Source organism: Sceloporus undulatus, chromosome 6, assembly GCF_019175285.1.
Source record: "Sceloporus undulatus isolate JIND9_A2432 ecotype Alabama chromosome 6, SceUnd_v1.1, whole genome shotgun sequence".
NCBI lineage: Eukaryota > Metazoa > Chordata > Lepidosauria > Squamata > Phrynosomatidae > Sceloporus > Sceloporus undulatus.
The window spans coordinates 33,976,580-33,998,641 of record NC_056527.1 but is presented as its reverse complement, the minus strand read 5'-3'; positions in this window follow the sequence as shown (position 1 = coordinate 33,998,641).

Sequence of the window (22,062 nt, the reverse complement as noted above, 5' to 3'; positions counted from 1 at the left end):
TGAAAAATTAATTCTGGAAGTGAGCACCTCACTTTCTGCACATCTTATGTTTTATGTTATATATGATAAGAGCGGTCCAGGGAATAGCAATTCTAAAAACAATATTCAATCTTGGCTCCATCAAACAGTCAGAAAATGTTTTCTGTTTCATTTCAGAGATTTTTGTCTCATTTAATTCTAGTACATAGAGCAAAAAAGATGAATTACAGGAGAAAAGAATGCTTTTCTGGCTTAATCTGATGATGAGATTAGCATACCATGGCACGGCAAACATAATATTCCTGTATTACAGACCTGGATGAGTTCTCTGGGAGGTTACAATGAACCGAGTTTCAATTCTAGTAGAATTAATCTTCCCGTAAAAATTCTTATTGTACCCCCCCTCTCTCTCTCACACACACACAGAGTGAAAATGTGTGGGAAAGAAGAATGGAATTCTTTAGCAAATAGGGGTATCTACATGCAACCCAGCATAGCCCTGTACAACTTTTAGTGAATATACTTTCCTGAACATATAACAAGGAAGTGGGACAATGACATGCATAACAATAGCATTTTACATTTCTGTATTGTTTCATAGTGAACTAAGCACCCTCTAAGCTGTTTACAATATGTTAGCTAATTGCCCCCAAGCTGAGTACTCATTCTTCTGACTTACGAAAGGGTGGAAGGCTGAGTTAACCTGGGACCCTGTGGGTTTGAACTCACATGGCCCTGCCCAGAGATCATATGATTTACTCCCCCTTTCCAACATTTATCTCTATAACACTAATGTTTCCATAAAGGAGATCTGCGCATAAGTCAGGATCCTCTTCAAGGCTGGTGGGGAAGAAAGCCCAATCAATATTGCACACAGTTGCTGTTTTACACATGGTGATCCCCATCTGGAAAATGTGAGTTCCACTAGCATAATGAGGTCCTCAATGTTTCATTGTGCAAGCAGCAAAGACAGCAAACTGCTCATGGTACACTGCAGTTTGACTCAATAGGATCTTGTATGGCTATATATGAACAGATCTCCCTTTTATGTATATAGAAATGGGTGGGAAGTATTATGACATGGAAGGGTGAGCTAAGTGGTGTGGTCATGTTCAAGTAACCAGATTCATTAACACAGTGTTCATCTCCATTAATTGTCCCCATGCTAACTCTAATCCGATAACATTCTTTTTTGGTACTTTAGGGTGCCCACATGATCTTCTCTCTTGTAGTTAGTAGGTTGTCTCACAGACAAATGAGGCCCTTCTTCTTAGCATGGCTATCATTGCTGCTTTCTCAACAGGTTAAATGCAATTGAAAAGGGGAAAGTTAGTGAAATATTTCAGATGGGCTCTTCACAATGCAAAGAATTTTCTAATTGATTCATTTCAGATAACCTAACTGAATTGTTTTATTTCTTCCATTGAAGCAATACATATGCATTGTATGTTGGGTTAGATTTGCTGGTGAGCATGCAAGTGAAGTTGCATACCGAAAACAGTCACATTGTACCATTATGAAAGTTCACTAGCCTTAAGAAGTACCAAGATGGGTTAAATATTGATAGATTTGTTAAAGGGATGTTTAAGGGAAATATATGTAATGATATTCCTTCGTATTTTGTAAGGAAAATTTTTGTTTTAATAATAAAAATTAAAGAAAAAGAAAAAAGTTCACTTTTTTGTCCACTGGCATGTATTTCATTTGCTTTTGGAAAGCAGCAAAAATGAAACGACGCTGAGTAATATGCACACGCTTAGACACGTCTGGGAGCTTGGTAATGATTTGGGAAGAAAAATAGGGGGAAATCCACACGAATATCCACATAACTGTCTATCTTTTGTGAGCATATGGTCTAAATATTACAGACTCACATTCCTCTTTAGGTATACCTCTTCAGGTATAAACACTATACAAGCACTTCCTAGTTCTTATACCTAAATTTTCCTCTGTGACACATACACATAACACAGACATGGTAGACCACAGCCCAGTACATTCAAATGTGCTCTGAAAATTAAACCTGACTGACTCTGCCTGCTGCACATAATTCTTTGCTTCCATTGCTTAGTTATATTTTATAAATCTCCCCTGAAAATAAAGAGATTTAGTTCTAAAGTTACTCAGCGTTTCATGAATTGGTGCTTACTTCTCTCTCTTTGAATATGGTAATGCCTCTGATAGCATCAGCACAATAATTAATAGCAGATTTTGTCAATTTTCTGCTTGACGAAATCCTCCCCAAGCCTTACCTATATCTTTTCCCATCATGCAGGATTACATTCTTTCCTTCCCCTTTCTTAACCCTTTGCATTTCCATGCAGTCTCCAAAGGCACTCTGCAGCTCCCCCTACGGACAATGCAAACCTGAGCCACAATGGCTCTTGCTGTTAGAACAAAAGCTGGACCTATTTCTCTAGAGTGGAATTGTACATCCTCCTTTGAATGACTGTCAGGGACAACAAGGAGCAATCATGTTTGTCCACCAGTATGCAATGGGTTAAGCAAAAAGAACAGTCTGGCAATAAACTATCAAGGCATTATTAATAGAGTCGAAGCAGGAAATAGCAGCCACAAGACCTCCTTGTCTAACAAATAATAGGCTTTCAAAAGACATTAAAATCATGCACCATCTTAGCAGGACTGTCTGTATCGCAGCACTTACCTGCCTCCTGGCAACAGAGTTACAAAGCTGAACTGTGTCTCTTGTGATATTACAAAGAGATGTCAGCTTGTGTGTAAAGAATAGTGCATTTGTTTTCTGAGGGATATTCCCCAGGTAATATTGAACACTAGGCAGATTTGCTATCAGTGTGTTCCCCACCACTACTATTGCTAGTGCATTTCATAAAGATAACTCAAATGCACTTGATTTTTAATTCTCTCCCCTCCCCCCTCAGTCACTGCAGAGCATCAGGGTTTAGAGATACAAAGCCATTTGGATGCTTAAAATCACTTTTGAACTATTGAGTATCCAAAGAGAAGTCTCAGTTCAGATTGTTTGCCTTGCTGTTAAAAGGGTCACCTCAGAAAAATATACAGGAATGAAAAACACCCACGCCCCAACAACCCAGCCATCCTTAACATACAAAAGGAAGGCATTCCTGGTTGTCTTTTTCTGTCTCCATTTTGAAGGCGAGCTGCCTGCTGCTAATTCTGCATTCAGTTCTCTAAAAGGCTTATTAATGTGGTCTACAGGGAGACTGTCAGAAATGGCAGCCCGAATCAAGGGATTTCCCTTCAACATCCAAATGACATGCTGCATCAAGAGAATTAAACAGATGACTAACCAATGCCCTTTTGTCTGGAGATGAAGATGGGATTGCCAACTTGTAAACCAGAGACTGACATTTGGGGTGGATTAGACCATCCCGTTATTATACTTCTAGTTTCTAATCACTAGTGCTTTCTTGATCTCAAGTGCCTCAGCCGAAAGCCTTCACAGTTCTCTGAGACTTGTTTGCTGAAACCCTCAGCAGAGCTTTGGCTGTAAACATTTATCCACATGGAAGCACCATCTCTGACACTGACTGAGGAGAATAGTTGGCTGCTAGGTATTTAATTAAAACATTAAGCAGGGGTGTGGAGGGCTCTTTTGTGTCAACATTCAGAAGTACTTTACGATAGCCGATGTTTGCTATAATTGAGTTTCTCTGCAATGCTTCCCTCCCACTTCTCCCACCCTCATTTCTTTTTCTAAGAGCTGCAATAGCTTCAGGTTCACTCCGCCTCATGCTGTTAGTTGTGGCTTGGAGACGGAGCCCCATGCTGTCATTCTCCTGATTCTTTCAATCTGGTTGTTAGCTTTAATTTCTGAAATCAAGATTGGATGGTGACAAGGGACTTTAATGAAACATGGAGTGGGGTGGGGGTAGGGGGCAGTCACTTGTTAAATAGCTTTCTGATTTCCTATTAGTAACTGCACACAATGTGGTCAAGCTCATAGTTGTTGCTTTCCCATCTCATTTTGCAAATTTTCACATTCGTTTTTATCCTATAATTAATGTTCACATAAGCAGAAAACATTGTTCAAGACCTAAGGGTGCCCTTCTAGATGGAACCTTTTAAATCAGATTCCCCATGTGGTCTCATTTTGGTCTATGTCAACAAGTAGACTATCCTATACAGGGGAATTGGCATAAGAAAGCAACACTGCAGACTGACACAATATCAATGATCATATTTCCACTGGTTTTAACACATTGTGACATTGCAGTGACTTAAAAAAACCCACACATTGGGTGCCCATAGCAAGGCACTAGGTGTCCAAAGGTCAGGGAACTAAAGAGGGCATAAAGTTGATTGAAGCATCACGACAATCTCTTTGAAATTAAGGGATTTATTGCATGAGATTAAGAGAGTCACGGGGAAATTTGGGTGCTACAGTTGGGAACACATATTCATGACACCAGATCTGCTCAGTGGGAATTAATATAAAACAATTTAATCTAGTTTAGATTTCCCAGACCCCAAGTATACTAATCCTGGTAGACCTGATGCAAAGGTTATCAGATCTACCAGAAATTGTAGGCTTGTTATCTTATTAGGCCATTTTTTCATACACAAAGTGTAAGGCTTCAAAAGAACATTTGTGCAGTTCAAAATTCAAATAATTAAAAAGCTTATCTGGTGATGTAAAAAGTGGTTGGTAACAGTGTGAAAAGCAAAATAAATAATCTTCTTTAAAAAAACATATCACACCCTGCCATTTCTGTTTTCCTTACCAAAGGTAATCCTCCACACTGTAGAGTAGGTAGCAACTTTAGACTATGTACCAATGTTTCCAGTATGAAGGGAATCATTCCACACAATGAGAATCCCATTCCTGACAAGTTTAGTGAAGTTGTTAATGCCATGATAGGGGCCATGATGTCAGAAAATACTCAATGGTGGGGTACAGACCGCCGCTTTGCAGCGGTCTGGCGCCGCCGCCAGTAGGTCCGCGGGGGAGCCAGAGCCTTCAGACGGCCCGACTCCCGCGCGGACCGAAAAAAGAAGCTCCAAAATGGAGCTTCTTTTTTCGTCGCATTTGCGACGTAGCGAGGCGCCAGGGGCGCGCTCGCTACGTCAGCAGCGGCGCGACGCGTATGGACGCTAAGCATCCGATACGCAAAGATGGCGCCGGCCATGTAGAATGGCCGGCGCCATCTTGTACGGACGGAGTCCGTACTAGGACATGGGGCGTCTAAAAGAGACGCCCCTTTTTTAAAATGGGACGTCCTCCGGACGTCCCAAAGGGCTGTTTAGAAAGCCCCAATATGTTCTTAAGTACTGTGTTTTTTTCTTTTGAAAGTCCACGTCACTTCTATATTATTATTTTTTTAAGTTTCCCTCACTCTACTTGTTGGAGGTCAAGCTGCCTTTTGTGTTTTGCAATAGTCCTGTCAAATTTCACATTTTGAGGAGTCTCCTTCCAATGTTTTCAGACACAAATTAGAGAGCAAAGGCAGGCAACTTCAGAGAGCTCAGGGGGCAATTTTTCACCTTTAGGACCAACTGTGGGCAACATGGGCCACAAAGCTCCTGCTTTGTCTCTTGCCCACCAATACTGCCTGTTCATCTCAGTCTCACTGCCTCCATGGAGACCTCCACTAGGAGAAGGGATGGGGTGAGCCAGTGGAGTGCTTAGAGGGAGACAGACAGACAGACAGACATCAACTTGTCATGGGGAAGAGAAAGGCGACAGGCTTGAAGGAGGAAGGAAAGCTAGCAGGGAAAGGCAGCTGGGGGAGCGTCCATCCATGCAGCTGTGATGAAACAGGGCAACTTGGTGAAGTGAGTGGCCATCAGGAGAGGTGGGGAAAAGAGCAAGGGAAGGAAAGAAGTTGTTATTACATTGAAGGTTAACAATGAAGGTTAACAATTGTTACAGTAGCCCCTCCACATTTGCTGAGGTTAGGGGCACAGAAAAACCACAAATAAAAAAAACACTTTAAAAAAACCCTGGGAGAACATATCTCTAGGAATCTCTAGATCTTCCAATACAAATCAGCAAAAACATTTGCTGGAAGTTGACCATATAATTGTGCTGGAGGATCTACAAATACCTAAACAAGTATTCTCCCTAGGAATGTCTAGATCTGACAACATGACTTCCAGTGGAAGTTGGCCATAGACTTATGCTGGAAGACTTAGAGATTCCTAGAAAAAACACATTAATCAAATCCGCAAATAATTAAAGCCACAAAAGTCAAAGACGCAAATATGAACAGCCAACTATATTTCTGGCAGCAGTTAGCACAACTTATATTGCAAGGTTATTTAAAGTGACAGTTGTCATAGTGAATGTTGATTTGAAGTAGTTGGCCAATGTGTCCTCTTTTTTAGCTTTCCAAAATATGGTAATCCTAATCAGTGAGCTCACCCTCTTTTCCTGAGCCATGCTTTTCTTTGCCTTCTTACTTTGAATGGTGTGCTGAGGCACTTAAAAAAACATTTTGTGCCCCCAACCCTCCCCCCTCCCCATTTAGGTAATCTTATATGGGATGAAGCTGCCATTCTCCAATCCATTTTCCAAGTCTGTGACAAATACCATCAATTCAGATGGCACTGAAAGGTGATTTTGTTCACCTTTCACCATTGCCAAGAGGATGCAAGAGCACCTGTGCAGTCTTGTGTTTCCTGGCCATTTTTATTCAGAAGCATATTGCATCTGGTCCTGGAAGTGACCTCCCAACTCACTTTTATGCAGTCCAGGTTGGCAGCCATCACAACGTCTTATGGGTGTGAATTCAAACTCTGAGGAGGTTTTTAAATATGGTGGGGACTACAAAAAAAATATCTAATGCTATTCTGCCAACTCTGGAATAGGTAGGCAAGGGAAGCAAAACACTAAAAATGCCACCAGGAAAGTACACAGGTGAGACAAACACAGCCCAGCCTAAATGTTCTGTGTTCTAGTACTCATTAATAACACAATTGGTTACTTCAAAAGACCAAATATCATTACATTTGTCATTATGTTTCACAAAACAAATGATATGTATATAACAGAAAATCCAAACATGAGTTTCTTATTACACTGACTGGGAAATAACTTACCTGTTTGTATCTTGTAATAGGTATTGTAACTGGTTTATTTCATTTTAAAATCATATTTATGAACATCTTTTATAGAATGTTCAAAATATTGTATTTCCATATTTTCACCTTTAAAGTATTTTTTAAAAATAGATATTCTATTTAAAGATATTCTAAAGAGAAGATTCAAGCAAAAAGTGCTTGTTTATCTGCAAGGAACTACTTAAATGTTTAATGACATTAGCTCCTTGCAAACAGCATTCATTTCCTCCATATGCAAATGTTCTTAATGTGAAACCCCCATAACAGGTAGAATGTAGAAAGTTAATGAAGCCATGTAATTAGAATCACTATAGCGACTGCATTCCCCAGAGAACAATAATGTGATAATATACATGGGTTTTCACATTCTTTGGAAACAACAGCTTATAATTTGAAAATAGATAGTAAAATATTTTCATTATCTTCCAACGTCTCCTAAGGCAAATGGCAGGTACAAATAGTTGGGGCTTTTATTAACTTCCAGGGGGGAAATTGCTTTAATGCAGTGGGAAGAAACATTTGAACTTTTTGTTGTCTTCTGCATATAGACTCAATAGCTGTGCATTTTAGTTAAGGTCTTTTCCTTTTTAAAAAAAAATAACAGAAGGCATAACTGGAGGCCAACTGCTTTAGGCTTTGTCTTCTATATAATGAATACATTTTAAGGAAATCAACTCAAAATGGTGGAAACAGGGAAATGCAGAAGTAGAAGATGTAGTTTTCAATTCTGTGGATTTAGGGATAATAACAGGAGCCCCCATTCTTGCTGTGATTGCATTCTTGAAAGGAAACACATACTTACTGGTTTGGGAACAGTTCATATTGCCAGTGGCATCCCTGCACCGGGTGTCACTCTGTGTAGGGGCTGGGGCTTTTGGGGGTGCACACTTTCTCCCTCCATACTGCCCCATCCGTAGTGGCATGGGGTCAGTGTGCACGGGGGAGCATGGGAAGGCACAGAGAGGGTGGGAGAGTGAGCGGGGATTGCAGGATGCTGCGGGGAGGGTGATAGTGTACGAAGAGGAGTGCAGGAAAGCACAGGGAGGATGGGGGCATATGTGAGGGAGGGTGGGAAGACACGGGGAGGGTGGGAGCATGCGTAGGGACAGCGCAAGAGGAAAGCAGGGGGGAAGGCCCAACTGGATGTCACACACCCCTTCTGGGGTGTCACCAGGTGTGGGTGCACCGTCATACACAGAACCCATGATGCCACTGCTTATTGCATGTCTTCAGTTACAGAACTGCCACTTTAGTGGCCATTGTTAGTCTGAAACTTTATTTCCCAGACTGCTCCTTAACCCCACCTCCCTGCCCTATTACTCTACTCAGCATGCACCTTGAGTCTATCTATCTATCTATCTATCTATCTATCTATCTATCTATCTATCTATCCATCCCTTTTTTTCCTTTTTTTTTGACAATGTAAGTATTATGGCAATATGATTTAGGTGTAGAGAGACAAATGAAAATAAAATAAAAGAAACAGCCTGATTGGGAATAGTAGGGAAGGGGAGAAGATGGAGAGGAGAAGAGACTAGATAGTGTTACTGGCCAATGCCAGGTCTGCTGTTGGAAGTTTATCGCACAGAGAGCAAATGCCACAGGAGCTATTGATGGCAGCTATTGATGGGGAGATCCTGTGAGTGAAAAGCTATGTGACAGCCATGGGTGGAGGACAGACAAGCTACAGCTCAGCTACAATATCGTATGATAAGGTTCAGCCATAGACACAACCCTTCTGCTTTAGTTCCACTATTTAGCCTCATATGGTAAACTCCTTACTCTAATTAGAATAATCTAAAATGTCTTTATTTCTCATCACTCATTATTCTTAGATGACAAATGTTCAGCCCTATAGAAAACATTGTGCTAGATCCAGACTGAGCCATATTTAGAGTGGACTCACAGAAATGAATGGCACTTCATTTGCCATATACAGGAGTAAGACCATAGCCAGTGCTTTCATCCCTCAATCTCCAGACAAACTAAACTTGGACAGGATCATACTGTTAAGCATGTCAACCTTTTTCTGATTTCCATGGGATATGCCTGTATCTTCCCCATCATAGCAGTTGCAGTGGAGGCTACACTTGTGGGGATAAGCAGATTGCTCCCATAATAAGAATTCTGTCCTTCAAATAAAATTTTCCTTCCACCACCAAATGTCTAGCAATGCAGAGAGTGAGACAGTGAAAAACATTCACACCTAGAACACATATTTTCTATGTTTTCATTCCTTCAACAACATTGCCCAACCCTTCTCTTTAGATGTTTAAACTGTATTTCTAAAAGCTCAACCAAAGTTTTCAGTTACTGCAGTGGCAAAAATTTGGAGATTAAAGCAAAGTTTCATGGGGAGAGCAGAATTCTTATTCGAAAAGACAATGCCCTCATTTCCTCACCACTGGGAGCTATACCCTGTATCTTTTCCAAATATCTCACCCATGATATTTATTCTCAGGTCTTTACTAGTATAAGGTTGTTGTTTTCCTCTTAGCAGAGGTTTCCAAGCATTTTTCTTGGTATACAGCATATTTTCAAAAGGGGAAGATGAATTGCTTCATTGCATCTTGGACAGACTGGAGTACCTCTTCTGTAAGTGATGAAATTTTCATCCCCCACACTTTCTTTATTAAAGTCATTCAAGTCTAAAGCATTACAGCAAATTCCATCCCACAATTCCCATTTCCCACAATGTGATTATGTGGGGAAGTATCATTCAGATCCCTTGTCATATTTATCTGCCAGTAAGTGCCCTTACAGCTATATGGTAATACTATAATTTCATAGCTATTTAAAGTTCTTTAACAAAGAATATTTATTTTGTTCTGTCAACAATGGGTTATGTCTACATTGTTCCTGCTGTTAATACTTTGAATAATGCAGACGAAGGTCCTGAGATGAATGTCCATGAAAATATTTTTTTATTTAAAGTTAATATACCTCTGAATGTATATTCTTTTGTGTAACACATTCGTATCCCCACATCCTCAAAATATTTACAGTGTCATACAGACACAATTGGTATGTACAGGTGCATCATCTTCATCTCTCATTTCACAAAGGGGGAAATCATGAGGTCAGACAGAGAGACAGCAATAACTAGAGGCAGCCTGGAGAGCCTCCTTAGGTACAATCTGCTAAGCCTTTATATATACAGTGTATACTACAACCATTATGCGGTTTCATCGCAAGCACTATCCAGGCATTATCTGAATTATATAAACACACAATGAGGAGTTGCATACTGCTCCCACACCCTCCATCAGTTTTATCTTCCTTTACTTTTGCAGGGTGACTGTGTGGAAAGGAGAAAGTCTGCTCTCTCAGTTATATTTCTTCTGTTCTTCCAAAGGAGAGAGTCTTTGGGCTGTGTAGCTTCATCCTCTCATCTACTCTAGTTGTTCTTGTCCCTTACACACTTTTACTTAAAGAAGTATTGCTGTGCCACATTCAACACTTTATCTCTGTTAGGCCATAAGGTCCATCCTTCTCACCAAGGTTGTCAGCATACTTCAGTGCTTCTGGGTCAAACTCTGCTCTGTTCCAGGCTTGGCAGCACCTGGTACGGTAACTCAGGTTGTCACCCTCCATTGGCCTCCTCCCATACCACACTATGCAGAATCCTTAATAATGCTTTTTGTGCTAATGTTACTCATGAATCATAATTCCTGTATATCACTGAATGTAAAGGTAATAGCTGTAACATAAACAACTAGCAACATTAAAATTATACCTTTACATTACAATATCATATACACAGCCTATATGCATTGTCATATACACAGTTTCCTGTAAATGATGTGAAAATTTGGTAAAATGGGATGTTTTTAAAGATATATACAGTGCACCCACGTCATGTGTGGATACATTTTATGTGTCTTCCAGCTTACATGGAAGCTGCATGAGGAATAAAACAATAGTGCCTGCACCCATGGCACGCACACACCACACCAGCACATGCACACACCCCATTATTTCCTATGGGGCTCAAGTATAGGCGGATTTTTCCTTATGTGGGGGGATCTGGAACGGATCCCCCACATAAGGGCAGGGCCCGCTCTGTGTGTGTGTGTGTGTGTGTGTGTGTGTGTATAATCAATGACCTCTGTTTTCTCCTCCCACTAAACCTCACCCCACTCACACCATCTCTTCTGGTTTTTAAAGGGACACAGATGAATGCCACAGACCATTTCTGCCGAACAGCTGATGTTTCAAGAGCAGTGGTGTCACCCAATTTTAGGTGTCAGCTAGTGCAATCTGAATCCCCTGCACCTCCCTAATGATGCCACTGCTCTGTTTTGCTCTTCTGAAACAAATGCCCACTCCGTTATTCTTCACACAGAAAGGCCATGCCATTCAAAATAATTTAGCATATAACAGTTTAAAAATCACATTTCTTGTTTCTTCTGTTGACATACTTGTTTATCTCAATATGTTTTTTATGATTCACACATCAGCTACTGCATGTGAGGGCCAAATACAGCAGTCAATGCATTATTATTATTATTATTATTATTATTATTATTATTATTATTTTCTAATATCCCGTCTTTCTCCCAATATAAGGACTCAAGGTGGCAAAAAAGTATGAAACAATACAATTTCAAAACAATACAAAATATTAAAATCATAAATGTAAAATTTAAAAAACAATTAAATAGTTTTTAAGGATTAAAATTGTTATAAATTAAAATATAATATATTAAAATGCAAACCATTAAAATTTGTATAGCCCAGCATTAAAAACCCAGTCCTTCTCAGCATAATAAACCTGACTGCACTGAAAGGTCTTTCTTTACCTGGAGTTGGAAGGATAGTAAGGATTATGCCATCCTGGCCTCTCTAAGGAGGGAGTTCCAAAGCTGGGAGTAGCCACACAAAAGGCGCTGTCTTTTGTTCCCACTCAACGTGCCTGAGTAGGTGGTGGGACAGAGAGAAGGACCTCTCTCAATAATGTCAATACTCTGGGGGGCTTATACAGGGAGATACGGTCCTTCAAATAGCCTGGATCCAAGCCGTATAGGGCTTTATAGGTCAAAACCAACACTTTGGATTGTTCCTAGAAACGGACAGGCAGCTAATGGAACTGTTGCAATAAGAGAGTTAGTTGTATGCTCCCTGTAGCCAGCTCCAGTTAACAGCCTGTCTGCAGCTCTTTGGACTATGCATCCAAGAAGTGAAAAGCTTAGCAAACTTTATGGAGTTGCAAACAGGCTGAACAAAACTGAAACAGTAAGACTGCTGTAAATCAAAAATGTGCAGACCAAGTCTTTAGGCTAAGCAGCCAGACACAGGAGAACATGCACAGGAGAAGTCATGCTTCTAAAAGAATAAAAACAGCATTAATGCACAAGAGGCAACCAGAACTGTTAATTAGTTCTGCACCCTAAGGAGCTTTTAATATTGACTCTACTGACTACTTTAAGAAAGTAGAAGAGCAAATTAACTCTTACATTGCATCTTTTGGAATGTGATCCCCTGCCCCTGCTATTTCTGCAGAGGGAAGTCTGTTCAACCCATAATAATCTGAGTTTGAGGCCTACTTACTGCTGAGGTGATAGATTGGTTTGAGCACATTCACATTTGTGATCCTCAACAGATGCCGTCTTCTGTCACTTCAAGAGTCTAGGATACTCTGTACAGGGGGCAGTCCTTTCTCACCAGTAGAGCCTTGATTGTGGAACTCAATCCTAAGAGAGGTGGTTCCATCTCTCTTAAACTTTGGGCAGGCATTAAAAAAAAATATGGCTGAGAGATCAAATACTTAGGTCCAAAACACACTGCAGAAATAATCCAGTTTGAGACTGCTTTAACTGCCACGGATCAGTGCTAGAGAATTCTAGGAACTGTAGTTTTGTGAGACATTTCGCCTTCTCTGTCAGAGAGCTCTGGTGCCACAATAAACTATAATTCCCAGGATTACCGAGCACTGAGCCAGGGCAGTTAAAATGGTCTAAAACTGGATTATTTCTGTTGTGTGTTTTGGACCACAGTTAAATATATTTTCCATCCCCTCCCTCCTGCAATCCCCGGAGTGACAATTAGAAGGAGGATATGTAAAGCAATTTCTCCTCACACTGAAGACTGCTGGCAGAAATGGGATGGAAACATCAGTATGCTGCACTCTGATAAATAGGAGAAGAGGCCTCCACTGCTTGCATCAGCTGCTACCCAACAAAACAGGATTAGAAAACTTTTACTATCATGGCAATAGTGCCATAATTGTGAATATGTAGGTACTGTAAGTACAAATCAGTTACAGATATGTAAATATTGGTTAGGCATGTGTAATTAACTGTATAACTCATTCACTAACTGTGATACTGAATTCCAGCCTGTAGTATGGCATGGAAGTAAGGCCCTGTACAGACCAGCACTTTGTGCAAGCCTGTGGGCAGAGTCTGGGTGCAGCATCCTGACACTGGATCCTCTGACTCCACTCCCAGGGTGTCATGATGCCGCACGACATTCCAAACGACGCATGGCATCATGGCACACCTTCAGTACTGCATCCAGGGCCATACAGCTCTGCTGCCACAGCTATGAAACCCTTTGGAGGCTCCTTTTATGCAGCTCCTTTTTGTGCCATCCAGAGACCAGATCGGGGCCACAGCGTGAGGTTGCCATGGCCCCGATCTGGCCAGGAAAGGAGAGACCTGTATGGCCCCTAAGTCTTTAAAATGAGTCCAAGCACTGACTTCCAAAATTATTTTAATGTATTTTTAAAGGATGTTAGCTTTTAAAAAGGGCTTATAAGAAGAAACAGTATAAACAAATACCTTTAATGAATTATAAATAAATACAAGTATAGCATCATGCTCCACAACAAAAAAAAATCCTGCACATGAAAATAACTTACCCAAATGAAAATTATAGAGAACCATTTGGCTGAAAGCAAAGGAAGGCCCATTGAACCTCTTACTAAGCCTGAATGAAGTACCTTTTTCTTACTAAGTCTGAATGAAATATCAGTGAAGTAGAAGCTCACAACTTTGCATTTGTAAGTACTGTGAATGATGGAGAAGAGATGGTAGCTATAAACAGAATCTGGATAGTAAAGAGATTGTTCCTTCTGGAAGAGGAAGGGAGAAAAATCAGGCACAATAAAAGAGAAAATGGTTTTCTGTCCAAGTGCCAAACCATCTGTGAGATTTCTCTTTCAACTCTATTGACACTTATTGTGGCACTTGTAGCTGTAATTATACTGAGCTGATAAATCCAGTGTTAAGAACATTATAAAATAAAGAGACATCTAACAGAAACCTGATTGCAACACAGCTATCAGAGTGGCAGAGAAAATGGCATGAGCATGCATAGAAATACTGCAAGGATATTTTGCAGGCAAGACGGCTTGTAGAAAGCTAGGAAGTTCATCATCACCTTGAACAATAATCATTTGCTCTAGCCCATAATAACCTAATTTTTCAGGACAGTTTATAGAGATATATGACACTGAGGGGCACCTGTTCAATGTATTATGAGTCTGATATTATTAACAGAAACTTATTGGACACAGTTGTTATAAGGTCCACATGCATTATATGGCAAGCACTGTGCTAAAGTCCTGTGTGGGGATATAATTCTTCACTACATTTTGTCTGAAAGGCAGCAGCAATAACTTCAAGAATTTTCTTCCCACTGTTAGTCATTGAAAACTATGCTGTTTTCAAAGGCTATTAACAGTTCTAGACTTATTTTGAACAAAATTTTCATGTAGCTGTTTTGCACGGAAAACAACGTTTTCATGAAAGAAACGGCATTTTCTGAAAGGAAAATAGTATTTCAATAAAGGATAAAGATAAAGGTTTCCCCTTGATATGAATGTCTAGTTGTAATGAATTGTAGGGGATGGTACTCATCTCTGTTACTAAGCAGAAGAGCCAGCATTGTCCAGAGATGACTCCGGTGGTCATGTGGCCAGCATAACTGCACAGAATGTTGTTACCTTCCCACCAAAGTGGTACCTGTTTATCTACATGCAGTTGCATGTTTCGAACTGCTAGGTTGGCAGAAGCTGGGACTAGTGATGGGAGCTCACTCCGTCACATGGCACTTGGGCCTCAAACTGCCAACCTTATAATCATCAGATTTGGCATCTTAACCACTATACCACAATATGAATCCCTGCGTAGAAAATGCTGTTCTGAGTGCAAAAATGCTATTTTCTATGCAAATCAACTCTATGCAAATTTTACACAGAACAAATCCCCAACAGTTTTTCCTAATCATAAGACATTTTCTGCACAGAAATTACAGTCCGCCCTTGTCTTATGTGGGGGAACAGTTATGCTGGCCACATGACCACCGGAGTCATCTTTGGACAATGCTGGCTCTTCTGCTTAGTAACAGAGATGAGTACCATCCCCTACAATTCATTACAACTAGACATTCATATCAAGGGGAAATGCACGAGCCCCATTATATCTAAAGGGACTTGAGCATACATGCTTTTTGCCTTACGTGGGGGGGCACGTAAGGCAAAAACATGTAGGCTCAAGTCCCATTAGATATAATGGGGCTCGTGCATTCTGTGTGGCTGTGTGCATGAGCCATGGGTACGTGCATCACTCTCCCAATCTCCTGGCGGCTTCTGCATAAGCTGGAAGCTGCCTATAGCGAGCCCACATATGACTCGGTCTCACTTTAATATTTCTGCATTGAAATATTATTTTCTACACAGAAACTGCTGTTTCCTGCACAGAAAGTACTATTTTCTGCACAAAACAACCACATATGAATTTTTCCCAGAATAAATGCCAAACTATCAAGATTCTCATTAGTGCAGGATTCTCTTTGTCAGGGTTTCTTGGCACCCAAAACATTTTTTGACCATTGTTAAGTATTTTTGAACATTCTTTCCATCCTCTGCCACTCCCTATGAGAAAGAAAAAAGTCAAGGAGCTGGAAGAACCTGCGTTTGCAGTGGAGTCGAGTAACTTCAGGTCTGCATGCAAGGACAGCCCAGACCTTAATGAAACAATAGTTCTCAGATATCAGAGCCAGTCCCTCCAGGTCTCAAAATGAAAGGAAGGATCACAGGATGAGAATGCTGCTAGAAGAGTTTTCTTTTTAACTGCTTTTGCCCTCTCTGGCTATGGACTGCTTCAGAGAAACTGTTGTAGACTTCCCAGGTTTTCTACCTGATTATCTCCTGGAAGGGGAAAGTTGGGAGGGAATTCTATTATAAAGATAAACATAGGGCATCCTTCATTGTTAAACACTTCCAATGGAGTTTTATGGTTCACAGTGCCAATTGCAAAGAGAGTTAGAGGCAGTACAGATCAGCACTTTGTGCCAGCCTGACTGCATGCTAGGGCTGAACTAGGGCAGAGCGTACATAATGCTCTAAGCCCTAGTTCCACTGCCTGGACACCATCTTGGTGTGTGCCCATACACACAGGGTGTGCCATGATGATGTCCCTCAGGCACAGTGCCCAAACGACAGTATGCACAAGGGGCATAATCATGGTGCGTGAGTGTGCACAATGGTACCCCTTTGGGAATGCAAAAAGAACCCACCAGGAAGCGAGTTGTTTTTTGTTTGTTTGTTTGTTTGTGTCCTTCCGGGTAAAAAACGGGTAGCATGGAGCCGTCCATCTGTACAGTTCCTCAGTAAGTGAAAGCAGGCTGTGTGCTTTATAGCCCTCATTCTTTGTGAATTTGTCAGGAATGGTTCCCTGTGAGGGGATGACCAAGTTAAAATATCTCCCTCTCCACAAGGAGTAAGAACAGTAATAAAATTTCCCACCCCCTTCAGGGACAGGAAGAATAAAGAAAGAAATTTACATCTCTACTTAAGCATTTGGTTTGCTGGTCTTCCCTCCTGGCTAAGATTTTCAAGGCCTGAACTGAAGGTGTACTAATCAGTGCAACCATACTTGGCAACTTTCACATGGAAATAGGAATATCTCTCCCACAGTAGTTATGTGTTATCTGAGGGGTTTGTGCATAAAAGTTGGAGTGATGCCTTTTTCTCATGTCTTTGTCTCTCCCTGGTTTGCATGTGTTCATGAGTCCATCCTAGTGCTGCTTTGGTGTTGAATAACTTATGTATTCTGAGTGAGATCCATCTTTGGAAAGTATTGATAAAGGAATCAGTTATGTTTTCTTAAATTTGTCTGATACAGATTTTTCAAATAGTTTTCTTTTCTTCTGAACTATAATAAACCTACCTCCTTTGTACAGTGCTTATTCCTCAAACCTATAATCTAAAGCTGAAATCTGTCAGCCTTTGCAATCATTGCAACTGAATGAATGTTTTGTCTGTGACTCATCAAACAGTAGAAGTGATAATCCCCACTTTGTGTCCTTTGAGTGTCAGGGATGTTTTGAAATCTGGGAGTCCCCTATTCAGGTCCATTTGGAAGAAGGAGGTGGCAATAGAAGTTGCTCTGCCTTGAAGACCATTTTGCTGGAGCTGAGAAGCCAGAAATTCAAAGCAGTGGTGAATGTTTGCCCAAACTGTCTGAACGTCCTTTTTCTATCTCTCAATCCTGACATTTTCCATAGAGTTGGAAGCACTGACAGAATTGCTGTCTACATGGAAGAATTTCTAGATATATCTTCTCTTAAGAGCTTTATGTCTTTCAAACTGGCACAAAGTATATTGCACAAAAGTGGTTGATAGTATATAGGGGGTTAGGGGAGATTGCCTATCCTGTTGTAATAAGGGTTAGGTTTGTAGTTCAGATGAGATAAAAATGACACAGACTGTACTTAACATTTTTTTAGTGTCACCATTCACAATTCAGTACATATATGTGCATCTGTCTCCTACTGTGCAAAGTGGATTTTAGTCAACACACACACACACAAATATCACAATCAATTTGTTTGATGTCAAATCACCCTGTTTTTGGGTGTTTACGCAAGGATCTGGAATTTAACAATGGTTGGATAGTATTGTGTTATTATTAGCATTTTTTATAGTACTTAAAGAAAAGACCTAATGTTTGGAAAGATGGCAAAGTTTTTACATTTGTCTTAACCACATTTTCTGCCTGTGCTGCTCCCCTCAGAGGAATGAATTCTTGAATGCCCAAGAGATAACCATGAGATTTCTCTTTTTCGTTTATGAGGTACAATTTGATTAATTCAGATGCTGACAAAAAGAATGATACAATTCTTCTGTCCAAATGAAATGTTTTTAGATTAATATCGTTTATATAGCAATCGCACAGATGAAATGAAAATGTTCAGAAACTAATTTGCTATATTAGTTTCTCTTTCTGGAATATATCTATATTCCCAATATTCTGCAGGACATACAGCCCAGCAGCCACGTTACAGCTTCTCCAGTTTTCAGTAGCTATTTACAGTAGATACACCCTGGTGAGATGAAATTAGGAACAAAGGATAACAAAATATACTGTGCTGATAATTGTCTGGAAGATTGCCTTTATATATTAGACATAACATGAAAACTTCAGAAATGTTTAGGGCAGCCAATATGCATTTTCGCAGCATGATTTAATAAAATTGCAGGATGTGACTATACAAACTAGTGTAAGAGTCATTACTTTCATTAAGAATATTACAGAGAATAAATTAACCTAAAACAATAAAACCTGAGCTGCAGATATATGTAAGTCATTTACATCTTCTTGTAGACTCATTTGGTGGAGGAAGAGAATGAATGTGTTATGGTAGAGGTTTCATTAGCACTTGCATTTCAATTGACTTAGAGGCATACCATAAGAATGCAAAAGCAATAAATATCAGCCATAAATGAGAACCCATACAAGGCATTTGCTTTCTCCTCCTTTCCCCACCCCCAGAAGATGTTCTGTGCCATTACACTTTAATAGTTGCCTTCCATTTTCAATATGAAAACACTTTAAAATGTGCTACAGTCATCCCATCAAAGGCATTGGAAGGCATATTTTATATGGCTTTGTCATGTACGTTGACAGTCAATACTACATTTTGACAAAGAAGGCAGGCAAAGAATAGAAGGAAAGCTTTAGTGTAATGCCTTAAAACAACAACATACTCTACCATCTTTTAGACAAGCATTACTCAGATTGCTGTCGGGCACCTTCCTCCTGTATTTGTTAAATACCATATGGAATTAAACAGCATTTATAAACATTATGATTTATTTACAGCTATTGACATTTTAAGGTGTTTTCATTAGCATCTTCTTAGCATCCTGGTGTACACACTGGGATGAGCTATTTATTCCAGTCCCTGGGGAACAATAAGACAAACTGAATTTCCGCTAGCATCTAACCACACAGCCAAACTATTTATATGCAAGCTCTTCTGGGAATAAGAGTCAGTATAAATTGGCATAACCATTTGAATGACTTCCGTCACTATTATTCTCTATTGTTGTGGACTGTTTTACCAGGTCATCAGATAACATAGGAATGATATAAAATTGACCCTGTGTGGGCATTCCAGGTTTATGGATGACAGATCAAGGCTGTACAATCTGCGCACACCATGTACATGCCTTCCGTGTATTGCCAAGCATAGGCTCAAACAAACAGCTTCATTTATATACTGCTTCATACTGAACTAACAGTGTCTAAGCAGTTTACAACTGTAAGCTAATTGCCCCCAACAATCTGGGTACTCATTTTAGTGACCTCGGAAGAACGGAAGCCCGAGTCAAGCTTGAGCCCTTTTGCTGGTATTGAACTTGCAACCTTATGGATTTTTAGTAAGTGGCTGCAGTACAAGCATTTAACCATTGCGTCTCCAGGGCTCAAAATGTACATCTCCAAAAAAGTGATTAGTGAATCACTGTATGAATTCTGTATCAGTGGAATTTTGAATTTGCTTCAGGTATAGGATAGCTTGTGAAATTTAAAGGAGTTGTTGAAAGTGTAAAAACTGTTTTGTAGATAGTGTTCAACACCTTGGATAGCTCTTTAAAAGCTAAAAATTAGAGTAGATGTACTATCCCATTGACATCCCACCAGTTGCCAACTATTATCTCCACCTCTCCCTCTTTTTCTTTGTCAGTGTAATGTCTATGTGCTTGCAGTCTGTATTCATACTGTATTCATACTGACCTATGTCTGCATGTTTTTGTACAGACATACACTACAATATCAGGGAGCCTTTGTTGTAGTAGTTTGAGTGTTGGATTATGACTCTGGAGACAGAGTTCGATTCCCAGCTTGGCCATGAAACTGTTATGGCCAGCCAAGAGCAGGACAAGGAGGATGAGGAGGAGGCTGTTGCTCCTCTAGTGCAAGAGGAGAGGGAGGCTATACCAGGTCCTAATCCTGCCCTGCCAGACCCCAGCCCTGATCTCCCAGCCCCAGGGGTTGAAGCTCAGCCAGGTCCTAGCTCTGTAGGGATCCCTCCTGAGGCTCAGCAATCTAGTGGTGACTCTGTGGAAGAACCAAGCCTGGAGGTTCCTTCCTTCAGGCAGCGAAGAGATGAGAGTTCTTGCATGTGTTGATCCAGGAGGCTTGCAGAGAGGCAAGCTGTTGATAAGCCACAGCAGGCACAAGAGAGGGTGTCTGACATTTAAGCAGCTGAGGAACACCGACCCTTTGCTAGCAATTATTGCAGAATCCTCCTTGGTGATTGCTGTCACCACTGGCTTCTTGTTTCCTTGAACCCTTGTTTGTCTTGGACCCTTGACTTTGGAATGAACTGGACTCTTGCTACCTTCTGGCTGCCCTGACCTTGGACCGAACTGCCTTCCGTGAACCCTGGTATCCTGACCTTGGCTTTGTTTGTGACTGGCTTCTCTAGGACTAACAGAAAGGTCTGTAGACTGTCTCCCAGCTCCTTCCTTGCTGAAGCCATCATTATCAGTGTTGGTTTGTGTGTGAGTTGGCCGCAGTCCAGGACAGAAACCCACATGCTCTCAGCCTCAACAACAAACGGAGAGAGCAGAAATATTCATAGCAAGGATTGGTCCCACTGCCACAGTCAAGTGACCTTGAATCCTGTTCATTCAGCAATGGAAACCATGTAAGCACCAGGAAGGTCTGGAGAAGCAAGTTCAATTCCAGAACTGAATTGTCCTCTAGGACCAAGACAATGCTATCTCCAGTTTCAGACTGGAGATGACAGACAGATTTCTCCCATCCCATTATGTTCTTGCTTGGGAACTTAAACAGGTAAGAACAGCCCCAGTGCTATTTCAGTTCAAAAACAGCAGTGGGAATTTGCCAATGCTCATATTTCCTATTGGAAATTCAAGTGGGTTGGGGTTTGAAAGGTTATTTCCCCCATACCCCTCACATGTCCCATTGGGCATAGATGTTGGGCAGGTTGGGGGACCTCTCTGTTATCTCATTTCTGGTTAAAGGCTTTCTCTATCTGCAGGCATGAAAACTGGATATGAGGAAATCTTCTGAATAAAACAGGCTGAGTGTTTGGAAGGGGTAGAGCTTTGGGAATGGGCAGGGTATCCTTTGAGTGACTCACAAGCCAAATCCAGACTCTTTCTAGACAAGATTAAACCTACAGCCCAGAGGTTCCTAAATCTCACAGATTAGACAAAGTTGTGTTCAAATATGTGTAACAGGGGGTAATGTCTGTGAGCTATGTACATTACGTCAAACAGCATATGAAAACAAGAGTGTTGTTTTTAAATTGTAGACTGATCTGGGAATAACAGTGAATGGCTTTATAACATGCTGAATGGACATAGATAATCAATCCTTAATGAAAAGTTACACACTGGACATAGGTATTTCAAATTGCACATGAATTACAATGCTATTTTTATCCTAACACATTAAAAAATATTGACACTGCAAGGTGTTGTGGACTTCCTGAAGGCTTCAGAGGAAATATATATTAATGTCATGGGATGAACTGAAAAAAGACTGGCATCATTTAGAGCTGAGAATGCTGAAGTGGTATAATAATATTGGGGAATGGGAAGATTATAACAATGTGGAGACATCTCAACATATGACTTTCTGAGAGGAAGACAGGGGGAGAAAGAGAGAAATGTCTATGGAATGAGACAAGAACCTTGATTTCTTACTTGTGGGTCCTTTCTGAAAAACCACTATGGATGTTGCATAATGAAGTTGCAAT